At 34.7% G+C, this 23168-nt stretch overlaps 1 pseudogene; it reads right to left on the bottom strand.

Moving 5' to 3' along the window:
* Positions 1-19923: 19923 nt before the first annotated feature.
* LOC101421558 (serine/threonine-protein kinase LATS2 pseudogene) lies at positions 19924-22930 on the bottom strand (annotated as a pseudogene).
* Between the last annotated feature and the right edge of the window lie 238 nt (positions 22931-23168).

Here is a 23168-nt window from a genome sequence, read left to right as displayed (position 1 = left end):
TATATACTAACTGAAGATCTCAAACTGAAGGGACCTGGGTGGTGCCAAAGGGAAAATTAATGCAAATATGACATTTGGTTCAATTGTCTTTCTAAATCTTTAATTATAAGCAAATATTGAACTCATATCAAAAAGGGAATGAAGATACAAAGTTCAATATGAAATATGGAGTCCCTTTGATGGCATACCAGGTGTGTGAGTGTGAACAGAAACTCAAATCAGCAGAAAAGGCAGAAAGTGCTAGGGAAATAAAAACAAGGGTGTCCAGTTATAAGTACGAGCTTCTGTAGAATAAATCATCCAGGTTTTGTTCAGTAGTTCCTGGGTGGTAATTTTGTAGTTTAAACTTGATCTGAAAGTTTGCATGGAAACTGTCTTCTTGAAAGATATCAGCTTCTACTCTATTCTTAATTAATCCTGAGGCTAAATATTCTAGCACTGAAAGTCATCCATTTGTTTGACTTTAACATAGAGGTATGAATATAAGAACAAAGCTTTAGGGATTTTACTGTAATTCCAGTTAACAGTATCTGATGTTCTTTCCAAAGTACTTTGAAGGCTCTCTCTTTTTTCTGGTGTTGAAGATAAGGCTGCAGGTCATTTGCCAGGTTTTAATTTTTGTTCCAGAACTAATCCTTAATTTCACACTCATATCACGTCTACAGAGGATAAAAATTTTCAAAACAAGCTATTTCCATACTATACAATATGAAAGGAACTTTTTGAGGGAAAAATATAATGATATGGTTTTAAAATCTGGACCTACACAAAGAAATGAAGAGCATCAGAAATGGTAAAAACATCAGTAAATATATGAGTTTTCCTTCTTTACTTACATGTAAAGAAATATATATTATCACATGATAGACTGAGGTAAGTTAAAGACATTTAATATATACTCTAATAAACATTAGGTAAATGTCAATAAGAATATTAAATACACATGTCAATTCAAATAACACAGAGGAGACAGAAAAAAAGGAATAGATGAAAAAGGACACACAAATACAAAAAAGTACAATATATTTAATGCTTAAACACATCAATAGTTGCAATTAATTTAAATAGTAAAGCACCATAATTAAAAGGCAGAGGACTTGCGATAGGATTAAAGAGCAAGCTCTGAGTCTATGCTGCCTTCTAGAAATTCACTTTAATATAAAGACCCAAATAGGTTAAAAATTTTAAAAAGATGCATAGAGACGTACATGCTAACACAACTTTTAAAAAGGTGTAGTATTTAGATGAATAACAGAATATGCAGACATTGTACCCTGTGATAATATCAGTCTTGGAATTAGTAGAAGTAGTGCCAACTTAAAAGGGTGAAAATGATGGCATCAATTTACAAAATTGAAACTTGTAATAGTTTAGAGATTTTTTGAGAAAAATATATTTTGGAATTTTTTTCTAATATGGCAAACTATTTGTCAAACATTATAGCATTTTGCTGCTAACTCAAGGTTTTCTATATTGATTATAGGCCCTAAAATATAAGACACATAAAAACACTCAATATAAATATCTAATTATATCATTTCATCATCTTTATATATTGATAGGTATGTTGAGAAATATCATGAGGTAGAAATAGCAAATGTTTACCTCATTTTTGTTTTTTAGGATGAAGAACTTAAAACCTGCCAACATAAAATCTGCCAAACTTTTTCATCCTAAACTTTCTAATCATACCAGTGATTTACAAATTTGTAATTTTTTTGCAATTAGCAAAAGTAATTCTTATTTAAAATATATCCTTCCATATTATGAAATATAGGAAAATGTACCTTTGATGTCAATTACCAACCACATCTTCCTCAGATGCTTACATTTTATTCTGTGTTTTAGGAATACTTTCCCTGTATGATGAATGAATCATTCTCTGTCTCTTCTAAGTATGGAAAAAGATAAAAGAAAACTAATGTATAGTTAATGTATAGCTATATTTTCTAGGACTCTCTAAGTTTAAAGGAGAATAAATGGAAACAGCATTACTTAGAAAAAAGATATGTCTGTTGCAGTGATGGTTCAAGTAAGAAAGAATATTCATTTTTTTGACGGATAAATCTCAAAATATGTTTATGTTGTAACCATGCCAACACATTTTACAATCAGCATCCCTGAAACTTCAAGTCATGTCTCCTAAAGTTAGAGATAGGCAAGAAGTTTAAATCTGAGGCATTTTCAACTCACATCATTAAAGTGGGAAAGTCTTGAAATAATTACCCTATCATTTTCATAACTAAAGCTTTCTGTTCATAATTCTCTTTAAAGCCTCCTTTATCTGCTTGTTTCTGAGACTATAGGTAATAAGATTGAAGAAAAGATGTGCTGGAGGTGCAGTTAGTGTCGGGGTTTAAGATATATTTAGGGGATTTGAATCTCTGGACTGACAATGTGATAGCCAGGTCCTGAGCCTCAACAGACTCCAGCACCTACAATCTGACTTATTGGGCTCACCACACTCAGCTAAGATGGAGTTGAAGAAGGACAACCACCACACCATGGAGCCTAGAGTGATTACAACTGAAAGTGGGAGGATTGCATCCAGCATCCAGGTGGAATCTGAGCCTCCTCTTGACATAGAGGTGCAATGGACACAACCAATCCAATGTCCACATAGAGAAGGTGGCATTGGATTGGGAAAAGTGGACATGATGGCTGATGGGTATGGGGAAAGGCAGGAAGAGATGAGAGGTGGAGGCGTCTTTGGGACATGGAGCTGCCCTGGATGGTGCTTCAGGGGCAATCACCGGACATTGTAAATCCTCACAGGGCCCACTGGATGGAATGGGGGAGAGTGTGGGCCATGGTGTGAACCGTTGACCATGGGGTGCGGGGGTGCCCAGAGATGTACTTGCCAAATGCAATGGCTGTGTCATGATGATGGGAGGGAGTGTTGCTGGGGGGGGGGGGGGAGAGGAGGGGTGGGGGTGGTAGGGTTCAATGGGACCTCATATATATATTTTTTAATGTAATATTATTACAAAGTCAATAAAAAAAAGTCAAAAAAAAAAGATTGAAGAAAAGAGAGGGACTATAGAATAGAACACAGAGGTTTTCATGTCCTGAATTTTGAGTGAGTTGGAGTTTGGCTTCAAATACACAGCAGCATCTGAGCTGACAAAGAGAGTCACCATGAGGATGTGAGGGACACAGGTGGAAAAAGCCTTCCCTTGTTCTCCACTGTTTGGAAACTTGATCACAGTAGACAATATGTGGCTATAAGACATAATGATGAAGGCAAAACAGCTACCAACAACCAGCACTATAGAGACAAGAATTAAAATTTCATTGCTTAAGGTGTCAGAGCAAGACAGCTTCAGTAGAGAGGGGACATCACAGAAGAATTGCTGGACCACATTAGACTGACAGAAGGGCAGCTGGAATGTGTTGCCAGTGTGGAATTCTTAGTAGGCCAGACCACTACTGAGAATGGAGGCCAGAGTCATCTGGACACAGACCCGAGGGTTCATGACCACAGGGTAGTGGAGGGGCTGGAAGATGGCCACATAGTGATCTAGGGCCATGATGGTGAGCAACAGCAGTTCTGTACAAGCAAAGAGAAGCACAAGGAAGATCTGAGCTGCACATCCAGCTATGGAGATCGCTATATTGTCAAGCAGGACACATGCCTTGGGGACAGTGACAGAAATGTAGCCCATGTCCAAGACAGACAGATTCCTAAGGAAGAAGTACATGAGGGTATGAAGACTCTGGTTGAGGGTGGTAATTATGACAATGAGAAAGTTCCCCATCAGGGTTGCCAAGTACATCAGTAGGAATAGAATGGCGTATAAGACTCTGAGCTCCCACACATCAGAAAATCTTGTAAGCAGGAATTCAGTCACTGTGGTGGAATTGGGCATTTTTAGGTAATTTGCTATGGATGAGGAGAATTGAAGGCAAATAATCCCTAAAAAACATGGAAAATATATGAGAGGAAAAATATTAGCATGTGTACATTTATAGACTCATGTTTATCTGATTTCCTTCTCTATATTACTTGGTAGTAAAATGTAATACATCAATAATTTGCCTTATTCTTTAGTCTCCCTGCTTCATACCTTATTTTCTAGAGTGTGCTATTAGTAAAATGTAAACTTTAGGAAATTTTACCAATATTTGCATATATTTCTATCACTTAGTAGCTGTAAAGTAAGTATATTGGAGTTCAAGGTTTGCCTATAGGATTTATTGAGTTAATATAGCTCATTTCTACCTAAGAGATTCTTCAGAAAAATTCTCCAAATTTTAGAATTTGTCATTGGTTCATGATCATACAGAATCGGAACAGTGATAGCAGGCTTCTATAATATTTTCCCACAATAAATTTTAGGTTTCTACCTTGAATTTCCACATGGCATAGTAGCAGAGTTGAAATGGCCTTCAGGGAAAGATATGTTTGCATTCCAGCTATCCCATTCTCTTGCTTTGTAGCATTGGGGAGACTCTCAAACATCTTTTAACCTAAATTTCCTTATCTATAAAATATGTATTAATACCTTCTATATAAATTTAACATTTGTAAAACTTTTCAAAAGGGAGGCATTAAGAATTGTAGCTATGTTGAAAAATGTACAAATAAGAATTAAAAATCATTGATAATATGTTTAGGCATATGTCTCTACAGCATTTGCATTTATTTCATCTTATGTCTAAAGAGTGCTATTGTTTTTACCATGCAAATGCAAGAAGAAAAGGAAAACCAAGTGTGTTATATTTACTATTATTTTTTGTTTTGTTCTACAGATTATGACAATATTGAATCAGTGTTAAAAGTATTGAATGATTTTTGAAAAATTGCTGCCATATCCTTACCTGTAGACTGGCAGGTCCTGGGGGTTTCCCTGCTCAACAAAGATTTCCTGGGGAGAACAGAATATTACATGGGTGAGCTCCTTCCTCAAAGTGTAAATGCAAATTATGCATTGTTGTCTATAAAGACTTGAAAGATGTCTTCAATTTTTCAACTTGAAGAATTGAAAGACATATTTTCTGCATTAATATATTCTTCATTAATTTATCATTCACATTCATTTAATTTTTATTTATTTATAAATAAACCAATCTTTGAAAATATTTTTGGGTTATATGCGAACACTGGCCTGGAAGCTGAAAGATGAATAACGAACAAATGCTTACATGGTCTTTCATGATATATTATGACAAAGTCCAAGAATAACACCTGAAATGTTAGTGATTATGTTCATATATTATTTTATGTCAGGGATTCATTGTTTAACTTTGAATAAATGGAAAAATCTTTGGTAAAAGTTGGCAAAGAAAAAATAATAGGTAAACATTTATGAAATTATTAAATAGCAAACTATGAATAAAATATTATTTCCACTTAGTAAACATACACAACCCCCATCACTAAATTTATTTAAGTATACATTGGAATTATTCTGCATAATGAATCTCTGGGCAGAGCAAGTCACCCCTCTTCCCTTCTGCATTGCTCACATAGGCTCCATCCACTTTTGTTATATTTTCATTCTTTGTTTTTATGACAATTCTCCTAAAGTTTCTGGAACGAATTGTTTTAATTCAGTATATTTAAAAGAAGACATTGGTCTCATTTAAAAGAAGTCACATGTGAATACCTTCCATATCTCTATTTTCTATTCTAGTACTATTGGTAATGCAATAAATAAGTAAACAGTGAAGGAAAGAAGAGTGGGTGATTCATGGAATAAGGTAAAGGAGAAGGAAAAAATAAAACAAATAAATCAAAATTACAAAAATACAAGCTAATATCATCCTCTTAAGCTGGATATGGAAGTTAGGATTTCTGAATGGGTCCAAATCTATTTCAGGTGCAGGGGAAAAAAATGAGTAATTTATCTGATATACTGATATCCTGAGAATGATGATTCTGTTTTATAATAGTTGCCTCTGTATTGTGTTCCAGATGGCATTAGGGAAATTCCATGGGAGCAGAGTCCTTGGCATCAGTATTGATATTGTCTAGAGGTAATTTGCAGATGATAATTGACTCTAGATAACAAGACATAAATAAAATATGTGCATGAACACAACTCTTGTATTTCAAGAAATATTATTATATTGAATCTATAAAATGAATTTGTGAATATTTTTGAGGCAATAATTTAAACAAATAAAACTGCAATTCTTCTATTATTACAATGATTCCTATAGTGATTTATATACTGTCTGAATTGTATTTATAACTCCAACTATAATTTTGGATGTTTAAAAATTCTTTTTTCCATTGTCATTTTATTCAATATACTTTTAAGCAATATTAGTAGACACATACAAATTTGGAATTTTTAGTTGTTACTATTGAAATAAACCATTTGTCATGATTCAAAATCACTCTAAACATTTAATTGTACTTCTTGCCTTAAGATCTACTGCTATGGAAAAGGATATGACCATTCAGCCTCAACAGATGTCTTTTGTATTGTGTTTTCATTATTTATATTTTTTCTTTTCTTTTACATTTTATTTCCATCATATATGTTCCTTTCCTTTTATATATAATTTCTAATCAACAATATAGTTTTAGATTGTGCATTTTTTAACCTCTGTGATAATCATAATCCTTGTCTTTAAGTTTAATTGTTTAGATCATTTATTTTAAATATAATTTCTGATTTATGCTAGATTACTGTTTGCTTTTATGTTTTTTGTGTCTGATTTTTTTTTAAGTTTCCTAGCTGCTGAAACAAATATCATATAATGGGTTAGCTTAACAAGAGAAATTTATTAACTCATGGTTTCAGAGGCTAGAAGGCTTGCTTCCTCCCATTTTCAGTGTCTTCTGGCTAGCCAGCATCTTTCAGGATTCCCATCACATTGCAACATACATGGAAATGTTTCCACACTTCTCCAGGTAATGTTTCTTCTAGGTTCTCACTGCTGCCCATGGGTTTTCTCTCTGTGGTCTTCTCTATAAGACCTACAGTAAAAGGATAAAAACCCATAGTCTAAAAGATGTTCTTATTTACAATCGGTTCAAACATAAAGGAATAGATTAAGATTAAGAACATGAATTTCTAAGGCACATAATTCCATGATACCTTAATGTTGTTTGTTTGACATTTGCCCCATCTCCTTCCTGCCCTATTTTTTCCTAAAGGATAATAAAACATGTTTTACTTCACTATTTTTCTACTCTAATAGTCATTTAGTCATAAACCATGTATCTCATTTATTTATTATTTAAAATTTCAATATTCATCTTCCAATCATTATTCTTTGCCTTAAATTAGTATTTTCACAACAGCTAGAATGACATATGTAATCTTCCCAGTCCATGTCATTCCTTGATGCATCCAATGATTTAATCTGGTATGGCTTTCCTTGAACCTCCAGAATTTCTGTTAACATTTCTCATACTAAAGGATTGATAGCATTGCATTTTTCTGTGATTTTGTTTATTTGAATATATATTTGTTCATAAGTCTCAATATCCTCGAGGTATCCATTATTTTGACTTTTGTCATTTATTTCTATGACTGTTTTTGAAATATATTAAAATTAAAATTAGAATTTGTTTTCTTTTGTATCTGACTGCATTTGCTCACCAAATGGCAGTTATATTATTTCTTTCATTTTATCACTGTTTTTATATATCATTACTTGGATTATTTACCTATGTGAGTATTTCAATTATTTAACCATTCTCCTAATAATGGACATTTTAGCTGTCTCTGTTAGAAAACAAATCTGTAAAAATGCCCATACTTTTCTCTTTTGGTTGACATATATATATACATTTCTCTTGTATATATAGAAGATAAACTTCAGGACCATAAATGAGATGTATGTTTTGCAAGAGGAGGAATTAAGAAGTTGTTTCCAAAGTGGTGGCAACATTTCACACTCCAACTCTCTATGTATAAGAATCCCACATCCTCCATATACATGTCAAATTTTGTACCCAGATTCTTAGAACTATATCAAATCCAGATGGTATGTAATGTCATCCATTGACTTTAATTTTCATGTCATGTTGAGTACCTTTTCAAAAGCTTATCAATCAATTAGGTATTTTCTTTGTGAAATGAGTCTTCAATTCTTTTGTTCATTTTATTATCAGAGTTGATTATTAGGAGTTGATCATATTCTGGATAAGAATCAGTTGTCAGATACATTATTATTAATGGCTCTAACACAATCTATAGCTTCATTTCATTCTCTATTAAAATGCCAGTGAAAAGCAATTCACAATTTTAATTAAGTACAATTTCATTTGTTTTTACTGTAGTGTTAGTGCTTTTATAATCATGATTCATAAATACTTGCCTGTTGCAAGAAGGTAAGAAGACTCTGTTATACAGGATTTCTAGAAGCCTTATTTTCTTTCCATTTATTTATTTATTAGATTGCCTTTATCAAAAAGTAAAGATATTTTCCAGTCTTCCACTTCTTGTCAATGTTTAAGAATTAGAGAAGTACACAAATTGTTTTCAATATAGGTATCAATTTTGTCCAGTAACTTGTATTGAAAGTACTTTTGTTTTGCCCCTTAAATTGACTTGCCTTGTTGTAATTAAGAACAAGGATTATATGTGGGTCTATGTATGCATTAGCTATTCTCTCCCGTTGGTCTATTTATCAATCTTTTCATTAATACCTCATGTCTTAATTACTGCTGTATAGAAATGATGAATTTTGTCAATGTAAAATTTCCAATTTGTCATTCTTCATAATTGCCATAGATTTTTTGATAACTGATTTTCATACATAAATTTTAGGAATAGCTATTTTTTTAGAAATTATAAATATACAGAAAACTACTGGCATTTTTATTCATATATCATTGGATTGAGTAGATTGGTAAGAATTTTATATTTTAAAAATGCAGAATTTTATTATATATTGATTAGATCTATCTCTCCTTGCTTAGGTCTTCTTTAATTTTTCACCATGATACATTCTCATGCTCATGAATAAAATGTATGCACCCATCATTAGATTCATTCTTACATATTCAATTGGGTTACCTTTAGCGATATTTTCATTTTGTTAATTGTTGAAGGTAGTATATAAAAACACAATTCATTTCATAAATTTATGTCACTGAAATTAGCACATTTAAGAATTCCAAGGGCCTGTCATGGCACAGAAAAATCAAGAAAAATGAAAAAGAAATTTGTCAGAATCAACTTTGTCAGAACTCTGAAATATAGTCAATGGTTTACAGCAATGAAATTAAGATTGAATTAGACAAAGCAATTTAAACTATGTCAGGAGAACAGTTTTTACAATTTAGCTTAGGTAACCATACTACCCTGCCAAGAAAAATTTGGTCTTGAGAATGGCAGACCACATTCCTTGGGTTTTAACCTGTTGTGGGAGAGAGAAGAGCAGACCTTGAAATGAAAGGATTCATGTTAATCTGTATTGGCCTGTGATATTGTTAAAGAATTGATGCAGAGTGCTTGCTTTTGTGTCACCAGAAATTTCTCTCAGTGCAAAAAGTGACTGTGCAATAGTGATGTACACCTGTTCTAGCTAACAGAAAGACTCTCTTACATTTGTACCCTTAACCACAATTCTCAACTGCCTCTAGGTTCACTGAGTTATTCAGTCCCTAGATTATTCTTTAGCTTTCTTTCTATTGACATTTACTTCCCCGGATTACCTTTTTCAGTCACAATCCCGTTTATAAACTAGTTGTTACTCACTATAATGTGTTACTATCCATCTCCACACTTTTACAGTCAAGTTAGTTAAAACTTCTACATACATTAGAGCACCCATAGTTTTTCTCAACCCTCCTCTTATCTCCTCATAACTATACTCTAGGTTTTAATTCCATGTGTTTATTATTTGTATTTAGTTCATATTAATGAGACCATCCAATATTTGTCCTTTTGTGTCTGGCTTACTTCGCTTAGTATAATGTATTCAAGACTCATCCATGTTATCACATATGACCCAATTTCATTTCTTCTTATCGCAGGATAGTATGCCATGTACATATATACCACATTTTGTTTATCCATTCGTTGGTGGATGAGCACTTGGGTTGTTTCCATCTTTTGGCAATTGTGAACAACAGTGATGGGAATATGGAGAAACATGGGAAAACTATAATTGGTGTGACCTATAGACTGTGGTTAAAAGCAATGCTATAATATGCTCGCATTAATGCCAAGCTATATTGTGTTGATAATGGAGGTGAATGGAAAAAGTGTGCCAAATGTATGCTATGGACCAAGATTGGTGGTAATAGCCTGATGATATTATCTCATAATCTGTAACAAATGTTCCACTAGGGTGTGGAGTTGTATGTGAAATTTACACATCTGTATGATTTTTTGCAAGTTCACAATATCTGTAACAAAAATACATTTTAAAAAAAGTAAGGTTTGGGGGGAAAATACACCAAATATAAGATAAGGAATATAATTGGTAGTAATATTTTGACAAAGCTCTAGCATAGTTTGTAACAAATGTTTCACACCAGTGAAAAGAGTTGGTGGAGGGGTGATGTATGAGACCCCTGTGTAATGTTTATTTTGTAAGTTTGCAGTCTTTACTATACACTTATTGTTTATGTGCATTCATGTATGAATGATATAATTCAATAAAAAGTATATATTAAAAAAGTGTGCATATGACATTCCTTAAGATGATTGAAAAGCTAGTTAAGAAATTTGTCACATGAAGGGAAAATAAATTGTAGCAAATAATAGTCTTCTTGAAAGGTATCTGAGAAGAAATCTGGGGAGATATTTACTTTGATGAATAAGGGCTTTGTAAAACATCACATGAATTACAGAGGATCTCAAAAGACACAGGCATGTCCTCGGCAGGACACATGCTCAGAAAAGACATGAGAATACCCTATGCTTCTACTTCTGACTAATGTACAGGCTCAAACTCACAAGAAGTAAAGTCTAAGGCAGTGTTTTAAAGAACTTGTCTAAGAATTGCAGGACTTCCCCAACTGAGAGCTAATTTGAAAATATCGAGAGGGATTTCTCTTTTTTTCTTCTTCTTCTTCTCTTTTCTCCCTGGCTCCAGATGTTTGAAGAAATTTTGTGATGATACTAGCTGGCCACAAACTAAAGAAGCAGAGATATCAAAGTCCTAACACCCAAAAAATAGACTGTACAACAAAAACAGTGAACATAATATAAACTATGGACTATAATTAAAAGAATAACTTTAATAATATTGTTTCATCAATTATATCAAATTTACAACACTAATGCAAAATGTTAATAATAGGGAAAACTGTGTATATGAAGATGGTATAGAGGATCTGTGAATTTTCTGCATTATTTTTCTGTAAAGCTTCAAGTTCTTTAAAAAAAGACTTAATGGGCAAACGATGTCACCAAGATGTACTGTAAGATATACTATGAACATCTCACTTTAGAGATAGTGAAGAAAAGGAATAATAAATTTTCTCAAAACAATGGAAGATAATCAACCCTAGAGAACAACTAAGCAAGTGCTGATTTAAAAATAAATGTAAAATTGGTTTAAGAACCTCAGAAAGAGTTCATCTTTCTGTGTCCCTCTACCAACCTCAAATAAAATGTAAATATAAATCAATTTATAAAAATGAAATTATATTAGTGGTTATATAGTGCTGGGGAAGGAATACTAAAGGATATGAAGTCTTTCTTTTTGGAGTAATGAAATTGTTCTAAAATTTTTGAGATGATGAAGGTACAATATTGTGATTATACTAAAAGTCATTGAATATACACTTTAGATACATCATGTGGTCTGTGACTATATCTCAATAAAGCTACTTAATAAACAAAAGTTTTGCAAGAATGGCCAGAAATAGCAGCTATGTACAGCAGGAGAAACAAAGAGATTGAGAGGTGAAGAATTTTGTTGTCTGTTTTTTATAATTGTTATTGCTGTTATTGAAATAACGAAAATGCTGTAATGATACTGAAGCGATGAACACACAATTCTGTGATTATACCGATACCACTGATTATGCACTTTAGATGAATTGTATGTTTTATCAATATGTATCAATAAAATTGATTTGTTTTTAAAAAATCTGCATGGTAGTTTGTGTGATCCAAGGCAGTGGATTAGTGTCACAAGTGCATTCAAATTCAGGTCTCTGAGCCCTGATTAAACCATGGTATAAGATTGGGGACTTGCACATCCAACATGGATCCTTGTAGCCAAATTGATTTATGTTGGTGGCTATGGTGACTTTGTTAACCAACCCCAACTGCTCTGTGGAAGAGTAACTCAGGGCATAAGTCTGTGTTCCTATACTTGGAAGTTACAAGGAGGCAGAAAAAGCAATGAGTTAAGGGGGCCTGAGTCAATGAGTAGACAAAGAGCTGAAAACTAGAATGAAAAATACAATCCAGAGTGCAGGGTGTGGATCTGAGCTACTGTAGCACCCAGGGAGAAAAAATGAACTGTAATTAAAACAAAAAGTGCAGCCCATAGACCACAGAAGAGAAGCTGGTGAAATTAATTTTTTTTCCTGGATAGGAAATGGTCACCCTTACTTGGGAATGACTGAAGACTGCTATGTATGCCTAGGAAAACAGTACAAACTGGGATAAGTTTTGCTAAGAGCTTCAACACAGAATCAATCTACAATAAAACCTTTGGCAAGAGTGAATATCTGCAACTGTAACAATGTACCACACTAATGAAAGATGTTGTTAATGTGAGAAACTGTGGGAGGGGGATAGGGTGGGGCATATGGGAGTCCTCTATATTTTTTATGTAACATTTATGTAATCTAAAGCTTCTTTAAAAATAAAGAAAATAAAGAGGGAATACCTGACTTCAACAATTAGCAAATCAAAGGAATCAAATAACTTGACTTCAAAAAACTCACAAGACATATAAATAAATAGGAAGAGGTGGTCATTTGAAGGAACAAAATAAAATGAAGAGGAAATTTGGACTTAGAACAACAAATAATGACACTAAGTTTTCTCTTCTATGTAAGTTCAATGAACTGAAAGAAGGAATGGATAAAAAACTAAAGAAAATCAAGAAGGTGATTTTCAAAATAAAGAGTAATGATAGAAATTTTAAAAAGGAACCAAAATTAACTTTACTGTAGAAAAAAAAACCAAAAACAGACAGTGAAAATACACTATAGTAGAGCAGGACTGAAAGACTCAGTGAACAAGGAGAAGGACAACTGAAACCATTCAGCCTGAAGAGCAGAAAGAAAGAAGAATTTAAAAAGTGGATAGAATCTGAAGGGGCCTGTGGAACAACATACAAAATACTAATGTATGCAATATGGGAATTCCAGAAAGAAAAGAGAAAGTGGACAAATGAATATTTGAAGAAATAATGGATAAAATTTAAGATTAATCAAAGACATGAATATTCACATCCAAGAAGTTCAATGAACACTAAGCATGAAAAACCCAAATGATCTACTCCAAGACATATAAAAATTAAAATTTTGAATGCCACTGATAAAAAGAAAATTCTGAGAGTGGTGAGAAAGAAATTACTCACTACATGCAAAGGATGCTCAGTAAGATTAAGTGTTGATTTCTCATCACAAACCCTGGAGGTGATTAGGCAGTAGTATGTTATATTTAATGTACTGATAGAGAAAATTTGCTGGCCAAGAAATCTATATCTGTTATAACAGTCTTTCAAAAATGATGGAGAGTTTAAGATGTTCACAGATAAAGTTGAGGAGGCTCACCACTAGACATTTCCTAAAATAAACGATAAAAGGAGTTCTTAGGATGAAAGGAAAGTATAGATAGTAGCTTTGATCTGTATGAAGAAATAAATATCTTTGGTAATGTTAACTGCAGGGGTAAATGCAAATTACAGTATTAGTTTATTCATGGTATGTAACCTTATGTTTTGCTACAAAATATGGAGTACAATTACCTAAGAAATAAACATGTCTGTTGTACTCTAAATGCAAAATGTAAAGAGATAATGTATGACAAGATCAACAGAAAGAATGGGAACAGAGATATGTGCAAAAATATTTTATGAAGGTAAACTAATATCTTTTTGAACAATTTATTATAGGCTTAGGATGCTAACTATAAACCTGATGGTAACCACAAAGAAAGTGTCTAAAATAAAAACAGCAAAGAAAACAAGAAGGGTATCAATCTGTTCACTACAAGTGATTAAACTCAAAAGAAGGTACAATGAAGAAATGAGTGGTAAAAAAGGTATAACATATACAACAAAAATGGGCAAAAGGCAAAGTAAGTTAGTCTTGTCCTTACTTTGATGTAAATGAATTTAGTTCTCCAATCAAAAGACAAGCATTGACATGAAGGATACATAAGCATTACCCAACAATATTTTGTTTCTAGGGAACCCACCTTAGATGCAAATACACAAACAGATCAAAAGTTAAAGGATGGAAAAATCTATTCCATGCAAATGTAACAGAGATCTGGGATGGATAAATTAATATCAGACAAAATAAATTTTAAGACAAAAGTTATTATAAGGCAAAGATGGACAGTATATTTTAATAAAAGGGTCACTTTACCAAAAAAATAAAACAATTACAAATGTGTATGCACTTAATAGCAGAACCTCAATATACATTATACAAACATTTAAAAATCTGAAGATAGATAGCTGTACAATAACTATTGGATACTTCAATACACTACTTTTAATTTTGGATAGAATGTATAGAGATAAGGAAATAAGGAATCAGAAAATCAGAACTAGAATGGACAGCCATATGTAGAACACTCCATCCAACAACAGCAGTACACACATTACTCTTAAGTGCATGTGGATCATTCTCTAGACTAGATCACAGTTTAGGCCAGTAAATACATCTCATAGAATTTAAAATTATTGAAATTAAATCAAAGACAATGGAATAAAACTAGGATTCAATAAAAGAGAGAGAAATGGAAATGTCAAAAATAGGTCAAAGAAGAAATCACAATGGAGGTTAATAAATGTCTTGAAATGAATGAAATCAAAAGAAAACATCAAAATTTATTGAATGAAACAACAGCAGTGCTCAAAGGGAAATTTGTATCTATGAATGTGTGCATTACAAAGTAAGAGATCTTAAATCAGTAACCTAACTTCACATCTGGAGGAACTAGAAAAATAGAGAAGTGCAAACTAAACCTAAAGTTAGTAGAAAGAAAGAAATAATGAAGATTTGAGCAGACATAAATGAAATGGACAATAAAAACAAGTGAGGGAATCAATGAAACCAAAAGTTGCTTCTATGAAAAGAATAATAAAACTGGAAAATTTTATTTAGGCTGACAAAAAAAGGATACAAGTTGAAAATACCTAAAATATAGAATGAAAGGAGGGAGTACAATTCATCTTGCAGAAATAAAAAAAAATAATTATAAGACAATACTTGCATACAAACTAAATAATCTAGAAGAACTGAAAAATTCCTAGAAACTCATAACTTATTTAAACTGACACAAACCAATATAGAAGAGCCGAAAAGACTTAGGACAAGTAAGGAAATTCAATCCTCACTGGAAAGAAAAGTCAAGGGCCACATTGCTTCACTGGTGAATTCTACAAATCTTTCAGAGGAGGAGTAACACGAATTCTTTGCACATTTATCAAAAAATAAAATAAGGGAACTTTCCTAAATCTATAGGACCAATATTACCATAATCCAAAGCCAGATAAGGATATGACAGGATAAGGACCTCTTTCTCTTAAGAACATTGATGCAAAAAATTCTCAATAAAATACTAGCAAATCAATACAATTGTATATTAAAGGAAATGAATACTAAGACCAAGTCTTATTTATCCCAATGGGGAAGTCAATCTAGAAATGCAATTATTGTAATACAACACAATAACAGAATGAAGAATAAACACCACGTGGTCACTCCAATGAATGCAGAAAAGACAGACAAAATCCAACACAACTTAATGATTTAAGAAATCCTCAATATGGTGAAGGAGGTATATAAAAATATCATGACTACCGTTGCACTCAATTGTTAAAGACTGAAAGCCTTCCTCCTGAATTAAGGTACAATACAAGGATGGAGATTTTAACCTCTGCTATTCAGCACGGTACTGGATATCCTTGCCAGAGCAATTTGGTGAAAAAACAAAATGTATTTAAGTTAGAAAGGAAAAAGTTTCACTTTGTCAATTTAGAGATTATATGATCCTTTATATAGAAAATTCAAAAGCATGCACAAAAATACTTGTAGACAAATAAGTTCAGCAAAATTGCAAGTTACAATATTAACATGTAAAAATCAGTTGTACTTTTATATACCAGCAAATAATATATTGAAATGAATTATTTTTAAAAACTCCATTCACAGTAGCTTCTAAAAGAATAGTATATCTACCAATAAATTCAAACGAAGAGATGAAGAATTTTACATTGTATACTAAAAGCAAAAGAAACTCTGCTGAAAGAAATTAAAGAAGATCTGAATAAATGTTGACATCCTGCATTAAAGGATTAGAAAATCTACTTTTATTAAAATGTCAATACTGGGGGAGCAGATGTAGCTCAGTGGATGATCACCTGCCTCCCATGTACAAGGTCCTAAAAAATGTGAATACTACCTAAATCAATCTACAGATTTGATGAAATGCTTATCAAAATTCCAGCATCTTTTGCGTAGGTGGTTTCATAGAGATAACACCTAAAGTAAAGCCTGAGAAACAAAAGGAAAAATAGATAACATAGACTTCATTTACAATTTAAAACTTGTGCTCATCAAAAGATAATATCAAGAAATCGAAAAGACAATCTACAAAATGGTAGAAAATACTTGGAAACCATATAGCTGGTAAAGTTTTAGCACCAAAATATATAAGGAATTCCTACATTTAAACAACTCCTGCCTTCACTGAATCCCATCAGTTTTGATATCATTCATCTCAAGATATTTACAAATTTCTCTTGCAATTTCATCTTTGACCCAGATTGTCAAATCTGACCCAAAGTGTATTCTTTAATCTCCATATATTTGTGGATTTTCAAGTTTGCTACCTATTTTTAATATTCAGCTTTATTCCATTATGATCAATGAAAGTGATTTGTATAATTACAATATTTTAAATTTATTGAAACATTATTTTTGACCCAATATGGTCTCTCCTGGAAAAAGATCCATGAGCACTTGAGAAGAATATATGTCCTGCTGTTTGGCATTCAAAGTTCTGTTTATATCTTTTAGGCCTAGTTCATTTATCATATTATTCAAGATCTCTGACTTGTTATTCATCCTCTGTCTAGATGTTTTATCCTATGATAAGAGTGTTGTATTGAAAACTCCAACTTCTATTATACAGACATCTAATACTTCCTTCATTTTTGCCAGTGTTTGCCTCATGTATTTTTGGACAATCTATTTTCCCACAGAAATAATAAAGATCATAAGAAGATACTATGAACACCTGCATGCCAGCAAATTAGACAACTGAGGTAAAATGTACAATTTCCTGGAAACACACAAACTACCTACAGTGACTTGAGAAGAAATAGAAGACCTCTACAAACCATTCACAAGTAATGAGATTGAATCGGTCATCAAAAACATCACAACAAAAGAAAGGCCCAGTACCAGAGGACTTCACAGGAGAAGTTTATTAATTATTTCAAGAAAAATTGATTCCAATCCTGCTCAAACTCTTCAAAACAATTGAAAGAAGGAAACACTACCTAGCATATACTGTGAAGCCATCACTCTAATATAAAAATTGGATATAGTATAAGAAGATAAAAGTACAGACCAATCTCTCTTATGAATATAGATCCAAAAATCCTCAACAAAATACCTGCAAATTGAATCCAGCAGCACATTAAAGTAATTATAAACCATGATCAAGTGGGTTTTATCCCACGTATGCACAGTTGGTTCATCACAGGAAAATCAATCAATGCAACACACCACATGAGCAAAGTGAAGGTGAAAACTCAAATGATCATCTCTGTTGATGCAGAAAATGCATCAGTACCTACCTTTTATATATCTAAAAAGAAAATTGAATAACTTAATGCTTTTTTAGTTGGAATACTCAGAGTACTGTTGGGATTATCTATTATCTGAAATGAACAAATACACAATTCAAATCAGAGCGTATGTGGCAGCTCTAGTCTATTTGATAAAACCTTAAGTTAGATAGTGTATGTGTTCTACCCTTCTTAGAGAAAGTTCAAATCACTTATTGTCCTGGACTCGATCATATCAGCCTTGTAATAATAATGAAGATAATCATAATAATAACTATAACAACAAGAGAAATTGTAATAAAGATTGTGACTATATCAGTAGTCATAAAGTTGTTAATTTTGGCATAATTGTTTAAATAATTATAAGAAATAAAGTTTGTTTATATTATTCTCAACATTATTTAAACTATAGCAAATAGAAATAAAATTAATGTAACATAGTGGAATTTAACCTAAGTTGTATATTTATGTGATATGATACGATTACATGACATTTAGGGCAAATAAAATATTATTTAAAATGTCCTTAAATATACAAAAGCATACTCTAAAAAAAGTAAATAACTCCTAAATGATATTTCACATTACAGATAGGACAAAAACAGCTTAATGAATGCCAGCTCAAAAATATTTATAAATTGATTGGATTCTCAATCTGAAATGCAGTTAAATATGTGAGGAACTGAAAAATTCTCATTCTAAAACAAGTATGGAAATATAATGGCCAACATATTTGATCACTTATCTTTGGAAGGAAGTTCATTACCTCAACATATATTAATAATACCAAGTACTTAATAAATAATGCAATATGATGCTGATACAGGAATAAACATATCGAAAAATAGGAATATATATTCAAGGTAATTTACACTTTAATCCAAGAGCTGTGATGAAGCAAAAGAGAAGTAGATCAACAAGAAACCTGGAAACCCAGAGGGTTATTTCGTGCTTAAATGGTAGATTTCAGATAGATTAAAAGCCTAAATTTGAAATATAAATCAGTAGAGCTAACAGAAAAAAAAAAGAAAAAAGAAAATGATATATCATTGAAAATTTAAGGTGTTTAAACCCACCCTGAACAGCATATAACTACAATATAGAGGTGAAAGAATTCCTTGATATTAGTATTAAAGTTACCTCTTCAAAGAAGGACATGTGGGCAAAGTTAATAAATGAAAGGAGCGATAGGAGATGGTTTCCCTAACTCCAAAATCACAAGGGATAAATACATACTATTAAATGTTGACAGAAACATTCTCAAATCAAAGGATATGTCTAAAAACACAATAAAGATATACCAAAATTATTTTTTTAATATTCAAAAGATAATTCCAAAATGATTATCAGTTCGGAGAAGCTCAAATGAACTGTCAATCATTCATAAAAATTCAGGCAAAATAGCATAAAGCTTTAACAGGATGACAATGGCAACAATTGAAAAGTGGGGTTTTTTCAGTCTTTTAGCAAGGATATGGACTAAGCATAATGTTCATGCTATATTGAAAAATGTCATTTAATAAACTGGGATTTGGAAGCTTAGTTATTCATGGATTTGGGGATTAGACAATTAATACATGGTGGGTGCTGTGGGAGCAATGCAGTTTTAAGACCAGCAAGAATATTAGTTTTACTTAAGCAACTGTCATTGATCATTTGAGGTAATAAATAAATAAATAAATAAAAAACAAAACCCAACAACAAAGAGAATGAGATTGATTTAACAACAAAATTTATTAGAATTAGTGAAGCACATATATACACAGATATCATATTCAATATGAATTAAACCAGTCCAAATGCAATGTTATGGGCAATGTTAAATACCTCCCTCCCATCAATCAGAATCTAGAAATAAAGACTTGCTAGACTTCAGTCTTTTTTAAAAAGAATTTGTGAATGTATGTGTGTGCAGATCAGAATTTCAAGTGTGGTAATCAATGGGCCAGTTTATAACAAAGCTGATGTCATTTATAACAAAGCTTTCCCATTGCATTGTTATGAGATCAGCTATGGGCACCTGTATCTCCAAGGAATTGGAGTGTCTAAGGACTCCAGAATTGTTGCCAACACATACACTAATTGGCATCCTTTTGTCTGTTCCACCAGAAATATGTTTTCTAAGTCTGTGTGCTCAGATTGTGAAACTTCTGCTCCTGATGGCTTTGAGTGCCTAAAGACAAAACTGTTGTCTTAATAACTTTGGAAGGTAAATTCATAAAATGCATACTCAAGGTGTTTTTTGTTTGAGGAGGTGAGCATGTCCCAAGATGATAGTCTTCGCTTTCATTGTCCTAAGGGCTTTCTTCATCTACAGGGTCAAAATCTAAGGTGTCCATGAGATGGCTGATATTGGGAATGAAGGGAGCTAACTGTTTCCAACTGCCACTGGAGAAGCCAATGGGGCCAAAGAATGGGGGAGCCTTGAGGTCATCAACCTGTTTTTCCCCAGCAGGTCCTTTGTGTCGCAACACAGTTTGGCGATGAGGTCCCTGGCCTCAGAGCTCAGATTGACCTAGGCTGGAATGTGGAGTTGATCACCTTCAGTTGAGTTTCTGTGGGAGTAGGTGCCAAAAAGGGGCACTGTCCCATGAGCATTTCAAAGAGAATCATTCCAACACTCCACCAGTTGCACAGTTGAGTGTATCCTTTGTGGCGAACTTCCAGAGCCATATAATTTGGATTCCCAACCAAGGAATGTGCCAGACACCTCTGGTGTTGCTTTCTCACTCTCTGCTCCAGGGTCTTCAGCCTGTCCTCACACCAATAATTGGTCATGTCATCCCAGAGGTAGCTGGGCTCCATACTGAGCTCTCTGATGTGGCTCCCTTTCTGGTAATACTTGGAATTGTGAGCCCACCTGAATCCAGTGCAAAGGCCAAAATTGGTCAGCTTGATGGGGCGACCAGACCTATCAAAACATTGAACAGCTTGATGCCCCAGTGGATGAAGCCCATCTTGTGGATGCTCTCAGCCAGTGTCAGCACTGTTATGTAGAAGAAGGTCAAGGGCTTGGGAAAGAGCTCCATGTAGATCAGCAGGCTCATCATGTCACCCCCCAGGATGTAGTCCATCACAAAGTACAAGCTGTCTGTTTCTTGGAAGGAGTACCCATTAGTTGTCCACTTCTGCCAAGATATCCCTTTCAGCCTTGACATAGGGCAACTGGTTCCTGTTCAGCATGTCCTTCTTCATCAGGCTTTTCGTGGCATAGAGAGCATGGGTCTGAACTTACAAGCCAATCAAACTTCTCCAAAGGCATAGGGAAGGGTCTGGATTTGCTTTTTATCTTTCCCAGCTTTCTCCCCTTTGGTGGCCTTCTGACTCCTGCTGTTCCTCTTGGCAGGTTTATCGGGGCCCCTTTGAAGACCCTCCTTCACTCCCATGCACAACTTGGTGATGTCCTACTACTTTGATTTTCTCTGAAGCACCAAATGCTTGTAGTAAGGTGGGGTTGGGCACTGCATCTCTGCATCTAGCTGGTAAACACTAGAACCCCGCAGGGACAAAAGGTGCTCCTCCTTGAAGTCCAAACCTTGTACTGCTGGAGTGGGTACTGGCATCCAGGCTGAGTGGGAGGGCCTCACGGCTGTGTGGGGCTCCAGTCTCATCATGCTCACACTCTTGACCAGATGCAGGATGTGATGGTGTTGGGGGAGGGCAAGGAGGACTCCATTTTCCTGTAGGCACCTGACCTCATGAGCACAGCCATTGGCTGCTGGTGGCTGTTGAAAGAGTTGGTCCTGCTGGGCTCTGGATCATTAGACCCAAAGGACAAGGACTGGCAGGGGGGCATGTCAAATCCCAGCTTTTGAAGCCAGTCTCTGTGGGAGACCATGGAGGACTGCCAGGCCTGGGCGGGGGAGCTGCTCACCTCATATAAGTCCAGGTTCAGGCTATTTCAGGCCTGGGTGAGGAGGCTTTGCGGGGGGACTGTCACTGGCAAACCCCTGACCCTGAGAGCCCATCCCCTGCATCTGGTGAGAGGCAGAGCTGGCCTGTTTGTGGTGGGTATACTGCATGTACAGGGCCCCTGCTGCACCCACCCAGCTGTACCACGTGGCAGGCAGTCCGATGGCTGCTGGGGTCCTTGGCTGGGAGGTCAGCATACCCACCTGCCTCTGGCTGCAGCTTGTTCTGGAAGGAGGGGCTATGTAGTAGCTCATCGGCTCCCCAGGCATGAGCAGATGTGGCAGCCATAATGGGGGCCACTGGAGCCTTGGAGATCTTGGAGCCAGAGGGCTTGGCTCCCATAGCTGGCCACAGGGTAACTCATCATGGCTGCTCCATGCCTGCAGCACACGCTTTGGGTTGATGCTGATGGCCACTGGGCAGGGGAGGAGGGCCAAGCCCAGACAGCAGCTGTCCAGCCAGGGCCAAGAGCAGGGGCAGGTACCCAGAGAACAGGTAGTCCATGTACTGGGGGGCACTTCCTCCAGCACAGCCATGCCCTCTACTCCGAAGCTGGGTCCGTCATAGGCTGCCCCATTCAGCTGATGATAGAAGGGGAAGAAATTGCCAGTCTCTTCAAAATGTAGCCACCGAGTCACACTGGCCAGCACAATGCCCTTTCCTGGGGAGGTCTGCATGACCACCCACAAAATCTGCTCATTTCTCTGGTCTAAATAGCCCATCTTGCTGATGCACTCCAGAGCAGCATGCATGCTCCTGCTGCTTGTCTGCTTGAGGGCTCAGACGGCCATCTCCACTTCACATCCTGCATTCACCAGTTCCTGCAGCATCTGTCAGTTTATTCTGCAGCTGTGGGAATGCCTGACCCCATTAGCAAAAGGCAGCAGAGAATGTTTGATTTCCTCAGAGCTTTCTGATAAGGTCCAAACTTTGAGTTAGCTCTCAGCTGCTGCTGCCTGGCAGCATTATTGCTCCCCAGGACCTTGGTGTCCAGGGAAGCATCATTTTTCGGTCCCACAGGTGACCCCTACACTGAAGACTTGGATAGCTGCTTATGGCAGGAAACGACTTTGGCCTCATTGTTAGTACAGTTTCCTTTTACCATGACTACAATCTTCTTAAAGTGTTTTAGTAACAATTTTTAAAAAAACAGCAAATTTATACAGCAAGTTAGTTGTAAATGTATTTTCAAAACAATTTTCTTTTGAAAATCTTCTTTCCTTCAATTTCCATAATTTCTAGGGAGAATTTTCCAGGGTCTTCATTTATTTTTAATTAATTAATTTATTTATTTCTCTCCCCTTCCCCCTCCACCCCAGTTGTCTGTTCTCTGTGTCTATTTG

This window comes from Dasypus novemcinctus, chromosome 21, assembly GCF_030445035.2.
Source record: "Dasypus novemcinctus isolate mDasNov1 chromosome 21, mDasNov1.1.hap2, whole genome shotgun sequence".
Lineage (NCBI taxonomy): Eukaryota > Metazoa > Chordata > Mammalia > Cingulata > Dasypodidae > Dasypus > Dasypus novemcinctus.
The sequence above is the reverse complement of the archived record's forward strand: the minus strand, read 5'-3'. Positions and strand labels throughout refer to the sequence as shown.